Source organism: Cervus elaphus, chromosome 1, assembly GCF_910594005.1.
Source record: "Cervus elaphus chromosome 1, mCerEla1.1, whole genome shotgun sequence".
NCBI lineage: Eukaryota > Metazoa > Chordata > Mammalia > Artiodactyla > Cervidae > Cervus > Cervus elaphus.
The window spans coordinates 4,637,804-4,653,521 of NC_057815.1; positions in this window are offsets into that span (position 1 = coordinate 4,637,804).

The following is a 15,718-nucleotide window of genomic DNA, read 5'->3' on the forward strand; positions in this document are numbered from 1 at the left end:
CTCCTATCAAGATTCACGAGGAGTCAGGCATCGTCTCCTTTGGAGGCACTGATCTTCGCGTACCTCTGAAGTTTTCAAAGGATGTGAGGCCTCCGGTCGCGATGAGGTGGGAAACTAGGTCTTTCTCTGTGGTCTCCACAGGGTATTCAGACATCCTTTCATCTTGGGAGATGCAAGACGAGCCTGCATTCAAGTCACTGCAGGGATATCCGGCCTTATTTCGAGTCAGGGCATCGCGGTGTCCATTTCACTTGAGGCCGCAAACTCAGGGTCCCTCTCACATACCTAGAGCTGAGAGAAGCCTCCTCTTGAGGTGCTTGTGGTAAGGTGGTATTCCTCTGGACTCGAAGCCAGGGATTAACCTCTCATCTCGAGTTGATTTTTGGTCCATGGAGCTCTTTCGTGTTGCTACAGTGACCTCAGGATCCCTCTAGCCTTGAAACAGTGTTTTTGGGGTTTCTCTGGAGTGCCATCAAGGAAATCAAGGCTCCTTTCATGTGTGATGTGGAATACGGAAATGCTCTGCACACAGTGCAGGGGAATCGGGCCTCATCTCGCGGCGAGGGGGAAGTCTCATGGTTTTCCTCGAGTTGCGGCGGGAACCTGGGGTATATTCTCGAGTTACGACGGGGATGGCCCTTCCACCCACGTGTTTCTTCAGCAACGTCAGGACTTCTGCCTAGTTGCGAGGGACAACTCGGGATTCTCCTCGAGGCTTGGCAGGGCAATTGGGACGCCTCTCCAGCTGAGGCGGGAGACCAAGTGTCCCTTTCCACGTGCACAGGAATCCTGGGACTCCTATCAAGTTTCACGAGGAGTCAGGCATCGTCTCCTTTGGAGGCACTGATCTCCGTGTACCTCTGGAGTTTTCAAAGGATGTGAGGCCTCCGGTCGCCATGAGGTGGGGAACTAGGTCTTTCTCTGTGGTCTCCACAGGGGATTCAGACATCCTTTCGTCTTGGGAGATGCAAGACGAGCCTGCATTCAAGTCACTGCAGGGATATCCGGCCTTATTTCGAGTCAGGGCATCGCGGTGTCCATTCCACTTGAGGCCGCAAACTCAGGGTCCCTCTCACATACCTAGAGCTGAGAGAAGCCTCCTCTTGAGGTTCTTGTGGTAAGGTGGTATTCCTCTGGAGTCGAAGCCAGGGACTAACCTCTCATCTCGAGTTGATTTTTGGTCCACGGAGCTCTTTCGTGTTGCTACAGTGACCTCAGGATCCCTCTAGCCTTGAAACAGTGTTCTTGGGGTTTCTCTGGAGTGCCATCAAGGAAATAAAGGCTCCTTTCATGTGTGATGTGCAACACGGAATTGCTCTGCACGCAGTGCAGGGGAATCGGGCCTCATCTCGCGGCGAGGGGGAAGTCTCATGGTTTTTCTCGAGTTGCGGCGGGAACCTGGGGTATATTCTCGAGTTACGAAGGGGATGGCCCTTCCACCCACGTGTTTGTTCAGCGACGTCAGGACTCCTGCCTAGTTGCGAGGGACAACTCGGGATTCTCCTCGAGGCTTGGCAGGGCAATTGGGACGCCTCTCCAGCTGAGGCAGGAGACCAAGGGTCCCGTTCCACGTGCCACAGGAATCCTGGGACTACTATCAAGTTTCACGAGGAGTCAGGCATCGTCTCCTTTGGAGGCACTGATCTCCGCGTACCTCTGGAGTTTTCAAAGGATATAAGGAATCCGGTCGCGATGAGGTGGGGAACTAGGTCTTTCTCTGTGGTCTCCACAGGAGATTCAGACATCCTTTCATCTTGGGAGATGCAAAACGAGCCTGCATTCAAGTTACTGCAGGGATATCCGACCTTATTTCGAGTCAGGGCATCGCGGTGTCCATTCCACTTGAGGCCGCAAACACAGGGCCCCTCTCACATACCTAGAGCTGAGAGAAGCCTCCTCTTGAGGTGCTTGTGGTAAGGTGGTATTCCTCTGGAGTCGAAGCCAGGGACTAACCTCTCATCTCGAGTTGATTTTTGGTCCACGGAGCTCTTTCGTGTTGCTACAGTGACCTCAGGATCCCTCTAGCCTTGAAAGAGTGTTCTTGGTGTTTCTCTGGAGTGCCACCAAGGAAATCAAGGCTCCTTTCATGTGTGATGTGCAACACGGAATTGCTCTGCACGCAGTGCAGGGGAATCAGGTCTCATCTCGCGGCGAGGGGGAAGTCTCATGGTTTTTCTCGAGTTGCGGCGGGAACCTGGGGTATATTCTCGAGTTACGACGGGGATGGCCCTTCCACACACGTGTTTCTTCAGCCACGTCAGGACTCCTGAGTAGTTGCGAGGGACAACTCAGAATTCTCCTCGAGGCTTGGCAGGGCAATTGGGACGCCTCTCCAGCTGAGGCGGGAGACCAAGGGTCCCTTTCCACGTGCCACAGGAATCCTGGGAATCCTATGAAGTTTCACGAGGAGTCAGGCATCGTCTCCTTTCGAGGCACTGATCTTCGCGTACCTCTGGAGTTTTCAAAGGATGTGAGGCCTCCGGTCGCGATGAGGTGGGGAACTAGGTCTTTCTCTGTGGTCTCCACAGGGGATTCAGACATCCTTTCGTCTTGGGAGATGCAAGACGAGCCTGCATTCAAGTCACTGCAGGGATATCCGGCCTTATTTCGAGCCAGGGCATCGCGGTGTCCATTCCACTTGAGGCCGCAAACTCAGGGTCCCTCTCACATACCTAGAGCTGAGAGAAGCCTGCTCTTGAGGTGCTTGTGGTAAGGTGGTATTCCTCTGGAGTCGAAGCCAGGGACTAACCTCTCATCTCGAGTTGATTTTTGGTCCACGGAGCTCTTTCGTGTTGCTACAATGACCTCAGGATCCCTCTAGCCTGAAACAGTGTTTTTGGGGTTTCTCTGGAGTGCCATCAAGGAAATCAAGGCTCCTTTCATGTGTGATGTGCAACACGGAATTGCTCTGCACGCAGTGCAGGGGAATCGGGCCTCATCTCGCGGCGAGGGGGAAGTCTCATGGTTTTTCTCGAGTTGCGGCGGGAACCTGGGGTGTATTCTCGAGTTAACACGGGGATGACCCTTCCACCCACGTGTTTGTTCAGCGACGTCATTACTCCTGCCTAGTTGCAAGGAACAACTCGGGATTCTCCTCGAGGCTTGGCAGGGCAATTGGGACGCCTCTCCAGCTGAGGCGGGAGACCAAGGCTCCCTTTCCACGTGCCACAGGAATCCTGGAATTCCTATCAAGTTTCACGAAGAGTCAGGCATCATCTCCTTTGGAGGCACTGATCTCCGCGTACCTCTGGAGTTTTCAAAGGATGTGAGGCCTCCGGTCGCGATGAGTTGGGGAACTAGGTCTTTCTCTGTGGTCTCCACAGGGGATTCAGACATCCTTTCGTCTTGGGAGATGCAAGACGAGCCTGCATTCAAGTCACTGCAGGGATATCCGGCCTTATTTCGAGCTAGGGCATCGCGGTGTCCATTCCACTTGAGGCCGCAAACTCAGGGTCCCTTTCACATACCTAGAGCTGAGAGAAGCCTCCTCTTGAGGTGCTTGTGGTAAGGTGGTATTCCTCTGGAGTTGAAGCCAGGGACTAACCTCTCATCTCGAGTTGATTTTTGGTCCACGGAGCTCTTTCGTGTTGCTACAGTGACCTCAGGATCCCTCTAGCCTTGAAACAGTGTTCTTGGGGTTTCTCTGGAGTGCCACCAAGGAAATGAAGGCTCCTTTCATGTGTGATGTGCAACACGGAATTGCTCTGCACGCAGTGCAGGGGAATCGGGCCTCATCTCGCGGCGAGGGGGAAGTCTCATGGTTTTTCTCGAGTTGCGGCGGGAACCTGGGGGATATCTCGAGTTACGATGGGGATGGCCCTTGCACACACGAGTTTGTTCAGCGACGGCAGGACTCCTGCCTAGTTGCGAGGGACAAATCGGGATTCTCCTCGAGGCTTGGCAGGGTAATTGGGACGCCTCTCCAGCTGAGGCGGGAGACCAAGTGTCCCTTTCCACGTGCCACAGGAATCCTGGGAATCCTATGAAGTTTCACGAGGAGTCACGCATCGTCTCCTTTGGAGGCACTGATCTCCGCGTACTTCTGGAGTTTTCAAAGGATGTGACGCCTCCGGTCGCGATGAGGTGGGGAACTAGGTCTTTCTCTGTGGTCTGCACAGGGGATTCAGACATCCTTTCGTCTTGGGAGATGCAAGACGAGCCTGCATTCAAGTCACTGCAGGGATATCCGGCCTTATTTCGAGCCAGGGCATCGCGGTGTCCATTCCACTTGAGGCCGCAAACTCAGGGTCCCTCTCACATACCTAGAGCTGAGAGAAGCCTCCTCTTGAGGTGCTTGTGGTAAGCTGGTATTCCTCTGGAGTCGAAGCCAGGGACTAACCTCTCATCTCGAGTTGATTTTTGTCCACGGAGCTCTTTCGTGTTGCTACAGTGACCTCAGGATCCCTCTAGCCTTGAAACAGTGTTCTTGGGGTTTCTCTGGAGTGCCATCAAGGAAATCAAGGCTCCTTTCATGTGTGATGTGCAACACGGAATTGCTCTGCACGCAGTGCAGGGGAATCGGGCCTCATCTCGCGGCGAGGGGGAAGTCTCATGGTTTTTCTCGAGTTGCGGCGGGAACCTGGGGTATATTCTCGAGTTACGACGGGGATGGCCCTTCCACCCACGTGTTTCTTCAGCGACGTCAGGACTCCTGCCTAGTTGCGAGGGACAACTCGGGATTCTCCTCGAGGCTTGGCAGGGCAATTGGGACGCCTCTCCAGCTGAGGCAGGAGACCAAGGGTCCCTTTCCACGTGCCACAGGAATCCCGGGACTCCTATCAAGATTCACGAGGAGTCAGGCATCGTCTCCTTTGGAGGTACTGATCTCCGCGTACCTCTGGAGTTTTCAAAGGATATAAGGAATCCGGTCGCGATGAGGTGGGGAACTAGGTGTTTCTCTGTGGTCTCCACAGGAGATTCAGACATCCTTTCATCTTGGGAGATGCAAGACGAGCCTGCATTCAAGTCACTGCAGGGATATCCGGCCTTATTTCGAATCAGGGCATCGTAGTGTCCATTCCACTTGAGGCCGCAAACTCAGGGCCCATCTCACATACCTAGAGCTGAGAGAAGCCTCCTCTTGAGGTGCTTGTCGTAAGGTGGTAGTCCTCTGGAGTCGAAGCCAGGGACTAACCTCTCATCTCGAGTTGATTTTTGGTCCACGGATCTCTTTCGTGTTGCTACAGTGACCTCAGGATCCCTCTAGCCTTGAAAGAGTGTTCTTGGTGTGTCTCTGGAGTGCCACCAAGGAAATCAAGGCTCCTTTCATGTGTGATGTGCAACACGGAATTGCTCTGCACGCAGTGCAGGGGAATCAGGCCTCATCTCGCGGCGAGGGGGAAGTCTCATGGTTTTTCTCGAGTTGCGGCGGAACGTGGGGTACATTCTCGAGTTACGACGGGGATGGCCCTTCCACACACGTGTTTCTTCAGCGACGTCAGGACTCCTGCCTAGTTGCGAGGGACAACTCGGGATTCTCCTCGAGGCTTGGCAGGGCAATTAGAACGCCTCTCCAGCTGAGGCGGGAGACCAAGGCTCCCTTTCCATGTGCCACAGGAATCCAGGGACTCCTATCAAGTTTCACGAGGAGTCAGGCATCGTCTCCTTTGGAGGCACTGATCTCCGCGTATCTCTGGAGTTTTCAAAGGATATAAGGAATCCGGTCGCGATGAGGTGGGGAACTAGGTCTTTCTCTGTGGTCTCCACAGGAGATTCAGACATCCTTTCATCTTGGGAGATGCAAGACGAGCCTGCATTCAAGTCACTGCAGGGATATCCGGCCTTATTTCGAGTCAGGGCATCGCGGTCTCCATTGCACTTGAGGCCGCAAACTCAGGGCCCCTCTCACATACCTAGAGCTGAGAGAAGCCTCCTCTTGAGGTGCTTGTGGTAAGGGTTAGTCCTCTGGAGTCGAAGCCAGGGACTAACCTCTCTTCTCGAGTTGATTTTTGGTCCACGGAGCTCTTTCGTGTTGCTACATTTACCTCAGGATCCCTCTAGCCTTGAAACAGTGTTCTTGGGGTTTCTCTGGAGTGCCATCAAGGAAATCAAGGCTCCTTTCATGTGTGATGTTCAACACACAATTGCTCTGCACGCAGTGCAGGGGAATCGGGCCTCATCTCGCAGCGAGGGGGAAGTCTCAAGGTTTTTCTCGACTTGCGGCGGAAACCTGGGGTGTATTCTCGAGTTACGACGGAGATGGCCCTTTCACCCACGTGTTTGTTCAGCGACGTCAGGACTTCTGCCTAGTTGCGAGGGACAACTCGGGATTCTCCTCAAGGCTTGGCAGGGCAATTGGGACGCCTCTCCAGCTGAGGCGGGAGACCAAGAGTCCCTTTCCACGGGCACAGGAATCCTGGGACTCCTATCAAGTTTCACGAGGAGTCAGGCATCGTCTCCTTTGGAGGCACTGATGTCCGTGTACCTCTGGAGTTTTCAAAGGATGTGAGGCCTCCGGTCGCCATGAGGTGGGGAACTAGGTCTTTCTCTGTGGTCTCCACAGGGGATTCAGACATCCTTTCGTCTTGGGAGATGCAAGACGAGCCTGCATTCAAGTCACTGCAGGGATATCCGACCTTATTTCGAGTCAGGGCATCGCGGTGTCCATTCCACTTGAGGCCGCAAACGCAGGGCCCCTCTCACATACCTAGAGCTGAGAGAAGACTCCTCTTGAGGTGCTTGTGGTAAGGTGGTATTCCTCTGGAGTCGAAGCCAGGGACTAACCTCTCTTCTCGAGTTGATTTTTGGTCCACGGAGCTCTTTCGTGTTGCTACAGTGACCTCAGGATCCCTCTAGCCTTGAATGAGTGTTCTTGGTGTTTCTCCGGAGTGCCATCAAGGAAATCAAGGCTCCTTTCATGTGTTATGTGTAACACGGAATTGCTCTGCACGCAGTGCAGGGGAATCAGGCCTCATCTCGCGGCGAGGGGGTAGTCTCATGGTTTTTCTCGAGTTGCGGCGGGACCTGGAGTATATTCTCGAGTTACGACGGGAATGGCCCTTCCACCCACGTGTTTGTTAAGCGACTTCACGACTCCTGCCTAGTTGGGAGGGACAACTCGGGATTCTCCTCGAGGCTTGGCAGGGCAATTGGGACACCTCTCCAGCTGAGGCGGGAGACCAAGGGTCACTTTCCACGTGCCACAGGAATCCTGGGACTCCTATCAAGATTCACGAGGAGTCAGGCATCGTCTCCTTTGGAGGCACTGATCTCCGCGTACCTCTGGAGTTTTCAAAGGATATAAGGAATCCGGTCGCGATGAGGTGGGGAACTAGGTCTTTCTCTGTGGTCTCCACAGGAGATTCAGACATCCTTTCATCTTGGGAGATGCAAGACGAGCCTGCATTCAAGTCACTGCAGGGATATCCGGCCTTATTTCGAGTCAGGGCATCGCGGTCTCCATTCCACTTGAGGCCGCAAACTCAGGGCCCCTCTCACATACCTAGAGCTGAGAGAAGCCTCCTCTTGAGGTGCTTGTGGTAAGGGTTAGTCCTCTGGAGTCGAAGCCAGGGACTAACCTCTCATCTCGAGTTGATTTTTGGTCCACGGAGCTCTTTCGTGTTGCTACAGTGACCTCAGGATCCCTCTAGGTTGAAAGAGTGTTCTTGGTGTTTCTCTGGAGTGCCACCAAGGAAATGAAGGCTCCTTTCATGTGTAATGTGCAACACGGAATTGCTCTGCACGCAGTGCAGGGGAATCAGGCCTCATCTCGTGGCGAGGGGGAAGTCTCATGGTTTTTCTCGAGTTGCGGCGGGAACCTGGGGTATATTCTCGAGTTACGACGGGGATGGCCCTTCCACACACGTGTTTCTTCAGCCACGTCAGGACTCCTGACTAGTTGCGAGGGACAACTCAGAATTCTCCTCGAGGCTTGGCAGGGCAATTGGGACGCCTCTCCAGCTGAGGCGGGAGACCAAGAGTCCCTTTCCATGTGCCACAGGAATCCTGGGACTCCTATCAAGTTTCACGAGGAGTCAGGCATCGTCTCCTTTGGAGGCACTGATCTCCGCGTACCTCTGGAGTTTTCAAACGATGTGAGTCCTCCTGTCGCGATGAGGTGGGGAACTAGGTCTTTCTCTGTGGTCTCCACAGGGGATTCAGACATCCTTTCATCTTGGGAGATGCAAGACGAGCCTGCATTCAAGTCACTGCAGGGATATCCGGCCTTATTTCGAGTCAGGGCATCGCGGTGTCCATTCCACTTGAGGCCGCAAACTCAGGGTCCCTCTCACATACCTAGAGCTGATAGAAGCCTCCTCTTGAGGTGCTTGTGGTAAGGTGGTATTCCGCTGGAGTCGAAGCCAGGGACTAACCTCTCATCTCGAGTTGATTTTTGGTCCGCGGAGCTCTTTCGTGTTGCTACAGTGACCTCAGGATCCCTCTAGCCTTGAAACAGTGTTCTTGGGGTTTCTCTGGAGTGCCATCAAGGAAATCAAGGCTCCTTTCATGTGTGATGTGCAACACGGAATTGCTCTGCACGCAGTGCAGGGGAATCGTGCCTCATCTCGCGGCGAGGGGGAAGTCTCATGGTTTTTCTCGAGTTGCGGCGGGAACCTGGGGTGTATTCTCGAGTTTACACGCGGATGGCCCTTGCACCCACGTGTTTCTTCAGGGACCTCAGGACTCCTGCCTAGTTGCGAGGGACAACTCGGGATTCTCCTCGAGGCTTGGCAGGGCAATTGGGACGCCTCTCCAGCTGAGGCGGGAGACCAAGGGTCCCTTTCCACGTGCCACAGGAATCCTGGGATTCCTATCAAGTTTCACGAAGAGTCAGGCATCATCTCCTTTGGAGACACTGATCTCCGCGTACCTCTGGAGTTTTCAAAGGATGTGAGGCCTCCGGTCGCGATGAGTTGGGGAACTAGGTCTTTCTCTGTGGTCTCCACAGGGGATTCAGACATCCTTTCGTCTTGGGAGATGCAAGACGAGCCTGCATTCAAGTCACTGCAGGGATATCCGGCCTTATTTCGAGCCAGGGCATTGCGGTGTCCCTTCCACTTGAGGCCGCAAACTCTGGGTCCCTTTCACATACCTAGAGCTGAGAGAAGCCTCCTCTTGAGGTGCTTGTGGTAAGCTGGTATTCCTCTGGAGTCGAAGCCAGGGACTAACCTCTCATCTCGAGTTGATTTTTGGTCCACGGAGCTCTTTCGTGTTGCTACAGTGACCTCAGGATCCCTCTAGCCTTGAAACAGTGTTCTTGGTGTTTCTCTGGAGTGCCACCAAGGAAATGAAGGCTGCTTTCATGTGTGATGTGCAACACGGAATTGCTCTGCACGCAGTGCAGGGGAATTGGGCCTCATCTCGCGGCGAGGGGGAAGTCTCATGGTTTTTCTCGAGTTGCGGCGGGAACCTGGGGTATATTCTCGAGTTAAGACGGGGATGGCCCTTCCACACACGTGTTTGTTCAGCGACGTCAGGACTCCTGCCTAGTTGCGAGGGACAACTCGGGATTCTCCTCGAGGCTTGGCAGGGCAATTGGGACGCCTCTCCAGCTGAGGCGGGAGACCAAGGGTCCCTTTCCATGTGCCACAGGAATCCTGGGACTCCTCTCAAGTTTCACGAGGAGTCAGGCATCGTCTCCCTTGGAGGCACTGATCTCCGCGTACCTCTGGAATTTTCAAAGGATGTGAGGCCGCCGGTCGCGATGAGGTGGGGAACTAGGTCTTTCTCTGTGGACTCCACAGGGAATTCAGACATCCTTTCATCTTTGGAGATGCAAGACGAGCCTGCATTCAAGTCACTGCAGTGATATCCGGCCTTATTAAGAGTCAGGGCATCGCGGTGTCCATTCCACTTGAGGCCGCAAACTCAGGGTCCCTCTCACATAGCTAGAGCTGAGAGAAGCCTCCTCTTGAGGTGCTTGTGGTAAGGTGGTATTCCTCTGGAGTCGAAGCCAGGGACTAACCTCTCATCTCGAGTTGATTTTTGGTCCATAGAGCTCTTTCGTGTTGCTACAGTGACCTCAGGATCCCTCTAGCCTTGAAACAGTGTTCTTGGGGTTTCTCTGGAGTGCCATCAAGGAAATGAAGGCTCCTTTCATGTGTGATGTGCAACACGGAATTGCTCTGCACGACAGTGCAGGGGAATCGGGCCTCATCTCGAGGCGAGGGGGAAGTCTCATGGTTTTTCTCGAGTTGCGGTGGGAACCTGGAGTATATTCTCGAGTTACGACGGGAATGGCTCTTCCACCCACGTGTTTGTTCAGCGACTTCACGACTCCTGCCTAGTTGCGAGGGACAACTCGGGATTCTCCTCGAGGCTTGGCAGGGCAATTGGGACGCCTCTCCAGCTGAGGCAGGAGACCAAGGGTCCCTTTCCAAATGCCACAGGAATCCCGGGACTCCTATCAAGTTTCACAAGGAGTCAGGCATCGTCTTCTTTGGAGGCACTGATCTCCGCGTACCTCTGGAGTTTTCAAAGGATATAAGGAATCCGGTCGCGATGAGGTGGGGAACTAGGTCTTTCTCTGTGGTCTCCACAGGAGATTCAGACATCCTTTCATCTTGGGAGATGCAAGACGAGCCTGCATTCAAGTCACTGCAGGGATATCCGGCCTTATTTCGAGTCAGGGCATCGCGGTGTCCATTCCACTTGAGGCCGCAAACTCAGGGCCCCTCTCACATACCTAGAGCTGAGAGAAGCCTCCTCTTGAGGTGCTTGTGGTAAGGCTTAGTCCGCTGGAGTCGAAGCCAGGGACTAACCTCTCATCTCGAGTTGATTTTTGGTCCACAGAGCTCTTTCGTGTTGCTACAGTGACCTCAGGATCCCTCTAGCCTTGAAAGAGTGTTCTTGGTGTTTCTCTGGAGTGCCATCAAGGAAATCAAGGCTCCTTTCATGTGTGATGTGCAACACGGAATTGCTCTGCACGCAGTGCAGGGGAATCAGGACTCATCTCGCGGCGAGGGGGAAGTCTCATGGTTTTTCTCGAGTTGCGGCGGGAACCTGGGGTATATTCTCGAGTTACGACGGGGATGGCCCTTCCACACACGTGTTTCTTCAGCCACGGCAGGACTCCTGACTAGTTGCGAGGGACAACTCAGAATTCTCCTCGAGGCTTGGCAGGGCAATTGGGACGCCTCTCCAGCTGAGGTGGGAGACCAAGGGTCCCTTTCCATGTGCCACAGGAATCCTGGGACTCCTATGAAGTTTCACGAGGAGTCAGGCATCGTCTCCTTTCGAGGCACTGATCTCTGCGTACCTCTGGAGTTTTTAAAGGATGTGAGTCCTCCGGTCGCGATGAGGTGGGGAACTAGGTCTTTCTCTGTGGTCTCCACAGGGGATTCAGACATCCTTTCATCTTGGGAGATGCAAGACGAGCCTGCATTCAAGTCACTGCAGGGATATCCTGCCTTATTTCGAGTCAGGGCATCGCGGTGTCCATTCCACTTGAGGCCGCAAACTCAGGGTCCCTCTCACATACCTAGAGCTGAAAGAAGCCTCCTCTTGAGGTGCTTGTGGTAAGCTGGTATTCCTCTGGAGTCGAAGCCAGGGACTAACCTCTCATCTCGAGTTGATTTTTGGTCCATGGAGCTCTTTTGTGTTGCTACAGTGACCTCAGGATCCCTCTAGCCTTGAAACAGTGTTCTTGGGGTTTCTCTGGAGTGCCATCAAGGAAATCAAGGCTCCTTTCATGTGTGATGTGCAACACGGAATTGCTCTGCACGCAGTGCAGGGGAATCGGGCCTCATCTTGCGGCGAGGGGGAAGTCTCATGGTTTTTCTCGAGTTGCGGCGGGAACCTGGGGTGTATTCTCCAGTTAACACGGGGATGGCCCTTCCACCCACGTGTTTCTTCAGCGACGTCAGGACTCCTGCCTAGTTGCAAGGGACAACTCGGGATTCTCCTCGAGGATTGGCAGGGCAATTGGGACGCCTCTCCAGCTGAGGCGGGAGACCAAGGCTCCCTTTCCACGTGCCACAGGAATCCTGGGACTCCTATCAAGTTTCACGAAGAGTCAGGCATCGTCTCCTTTGGAGGCACTGATCTCCGCGTACCTCTGGAGTTTTCAAAGGATGTGAGGCCTCCGGTCGCGATGAGTTGGGGAACTAGGTCTTTCTCTGTGGTCTCCACAGGGGATTCAGACATCCTTTCATCTTGGGAGATGCAAGACGAGCTTGCATTCAAGTCACTGCAGGGATATCCGGCCTTATTTCGAGTCAGGGCATCGCGGTGTCCATTCCACTTGAGGCCGCAAACTCAGGGTCCCTCTCACATACCTAGAGCTGATAGAAGCCTCCTCTTGAGGTGCTTGTGGTAAGGTGGTATTCCGCTGGAGTCGAAGCCAGGGACTAACCTCTCATCTCGAGTTGATTTTTGGTCCATGGAGCTCTTTCGTGTTGCTACAGTGACCTCAGGATCCCTCTAGCCTTGAAACAGTGTTCTTGGGGTTTCTCTGGAGTGCCATCAAGGAAATCAAGGCTCCTTTCATGTGTGATGTGCAACACACAATTGCTCTGCACGCAGTGCAGGGGAATCGGGCCTCATCTCGCAGCGAGGGGGAAGTCTCAAGGTTTTTCTCGACTTGCGGCGGAAACCTGGTGTGTATTCTCGAGTTACGACGGGGATGGCCCTTTCACCCACGTGTTTGTTCAGCGACGTCAGGACTTCTGCCTAGTTGCGAGGGACAACTCGGGATTCTCCTCAAGGCTTGGCAGGGCAATTGGGACGCCTCTCCATCTGAGGCGGGAGACCAAGGGTCCCTTTCCACGTGCCACAGGAATCCTGGGACTCCTATCAAGTTTCACGAGGAGTCAGGCATCGTCTCCTTTGGAGGCACTGATCTCCGCGTACCTCTGGAGTTTTCAAAGAATGTGAGGCCTCCAGTCGCGATGAGGTGGGGAACTAGGTCTTTCTCTGTGGTCTACACTGGGGATTCAGACATCCTTTCGTCTTGGGAGATGCAAGACGAGCCTGCATTCAAGTCACTGCAGGGATATCCAGCCTTATTTCGAGTCAGGGCATCGCGGTGTCCATTCCACTTGAGGCCGCAAACTCAGGGTCCCTCTCACATACCTAGAGCTGAGAGAAGCCTCCTCTTGAGGTGCTTGTGGTAAGGTGGTATTCCGCTGGAGTCGAAGCCAGGGACTAACCTCTCATCTCGAGTTGATTTTTGGTCCATGGAGCTCTTTCGTGTTGCTACAGTGACCTCAGGATCCCTCTAGCCTTGAAACAGTGTTCTTGGGGTTTCTCTGGAGTGCCATCAAGGAAATCAAGGCTCCTTTCATGTGTGATGTGCAACACACAATTGCTCTGCACGCAGTGCAGGGGAATCGGGCCTCATCTCGCAGCGAGGGGGAAGTCTCAAGGTTTTTCTCGACTTGCGGCGGAAACCTGGTGTGTATTCTCGAGTTACGACGGGGATGGCCCTTTCACCCACGTGTTTGTTCAGCGACGTCAGGACTTCTGCCTAGTTGCGAGGGACAACTCGGGATTCTCCTCAAGGCTTGGCAGGGCAATTGGGACGCCTCTCCATCTGAGGCGGGAGACCAAGGGTCCCTTTCCACGTGCCACAGGAATCCTGGGACTCCTATCAAGTTTCACGAGGAGTCAGGCATCGTCTCCTTTGGAGGCACTGATCTCCGCGTACCTCTGGAGTTTTCAAAGAATGTGAGGCCTCCAGTCGCGATGAGGTGGGGAACTAGGTCTTTCTCTGTGGTCTACACTGGGGATTCAGACATCCTTTCGTCTTGGGAGATGCAAGACGAGCCTGCATTCAAGTCACTGCAGGGATATCCAGCCTTATTTCGAGTCAGGGCATCGCGGTGTCCATTCCACTTGAGGCCGCAAACTCAGGGTCCCTCTCACATACCTAGAGCTGAGAGAAGCCTCCTCTTGAGGTGCTTGTGGTAAGGTGGTATTCCTCTGGAGTCGAAGCCAGGGACTAACCTCTCATCTCGAGTTGATTTTTGGTCCACGGAGCTCTTTCGTGTTGCTACAGTGGCCTCAGGATCCCGCTAGCCTTGAAACAGTGTTCTTGGGGTTTCTCTGGAGTGCCATCAAGGAAATCAAGGCTCCTTTCATGTGTGATGTGCAACACGGAATTGCTCTGCAGGCAGTGCAGGGGAATCGGGCCTCATATCGTGGCGAGGGGGAAGTCTCATGGTTTTTCTCGAGTTGCGGCGGGAACCTGGGGTATATTCTCGAGTTACGAAGGGGATGGCCCTTCCACCCACGTGTTTGTTCAGCGACGTCAGGACTCCTGCCTAGTTGCGAGGGACAACTCGGGATTCTCCTCGAGGCTTGGCAGGGCAATTGGGACGCCTCTCCAGCTGAGGCGGGAGACCAAGAGTCCCTTTCCACGGGCACAGGAATCCTGGGACTCCTATCAAGTTTCACGAGGAGTCAGGCATCGTCTCCTTTGGAGGCACTGATGTCCGTGTACCTCTGGAGTTTTCAAAGGATGTGAGTCCTCCTGTCGCGATGAGGTGGGGAACTAGGTCTTTCTCTGTGGTCTCCACAGGGGATTCAGACATCCTTTCATCTTGGGAGATGCAAGACGAGCCTGCATTCAAGTCACTGCAGGGATATCCGGCCTTATTTCGAGTCAGGGCATCGCGGTGTCCATTCCACTGGAGGCCGCAAACTCAGGGTCCCTCTCACATACCTAGAGCTGAGAGAAGCCTCCTCTTGAGGTGCTTGTGGTAAGGTGGTATTCCTCTGGAGTCGAAGCCAGGGACTAACCTCTCATCTCGAGTTGATTTTTGGTCCATGGAGCTCTTTCGTGTTGCTACAGTGACCTCAGGATCCCTCTAGCCTTGAAACAGTGTTCTTGGGGTTTCTCTGGAGTGCCATCAAGGAAATCAAGGCTCCTTTCATGTGTGATGTGCAACACGGAATTGCTCTGCACGCAGTGCAGGGGAATCGGGCCTCATCTCGCGGCGAGGGGGAAGTCTCATGGTTTTTCTCGAGTTGCGGCGGGAACCTGGGGTGTATTCTCCAGTTAACACGGGGATGGCCCTTCCACCCACGTGTTTGTTCAGCCACGTCAGGACTCCTGCCTAGTTGCGAGGGACAACTCGGGATTCTCCTCAAGGATTGGCAGGGCAATTGTGACGCCTCTCCAGCTGAGGCGGGAGACCAAGGGTCCCTTTCCACGTGCCACAGGAATCCTGGGAATCCTATGAAGTTTCACGAGGAGTCAGGCATCGTCTCCTTTGGAGGCACTGATCTCCGCGTACCTCTGGAGTTTTCAAAGGATGTGACGCGTCCGGTCGCGATGAGGTGGGGAACTAGGTCTTTCTCTGTGATCTACACAGGGGATTCAGACATCCTTTCGTCTTGGGAGATGCAAGGCAAGCCTGCATTCAAGTCACTGCAGTGATATCCGGCCTTATTTCGAGTCAGGGCATCACGTTGTCCATTCCACTTGAGGCCGCAAACTCAGGGTCCCTCTCACATACCTAGAGCTGAGAGAAGCCTCCTCTTGAGGTGCTTGTGGTAAGGTGGTATTCCTCTGGAGTCGAAGCCAGGGACTAACCTCTCATCTCGAGTTGATTTTTGGTCCACGGAGCACTTTCGTGTTGCTACAGTGACCTCAGTATCCCTCTAGCCTTGAAACAGTGTTCTTGGGGTTTCTCTGGAGTGCCACCAAGGAAATGAAGGCTCCTTTCATGTGTGATGTGCAACACAGAATTGCTCTGCACGCAGTGCAGGGGAATCGGGCCTCATCTCGCGACGAGGGGGAAGTCTCATGGTTTTTCTCGAGTTGCGGCGGGAACCT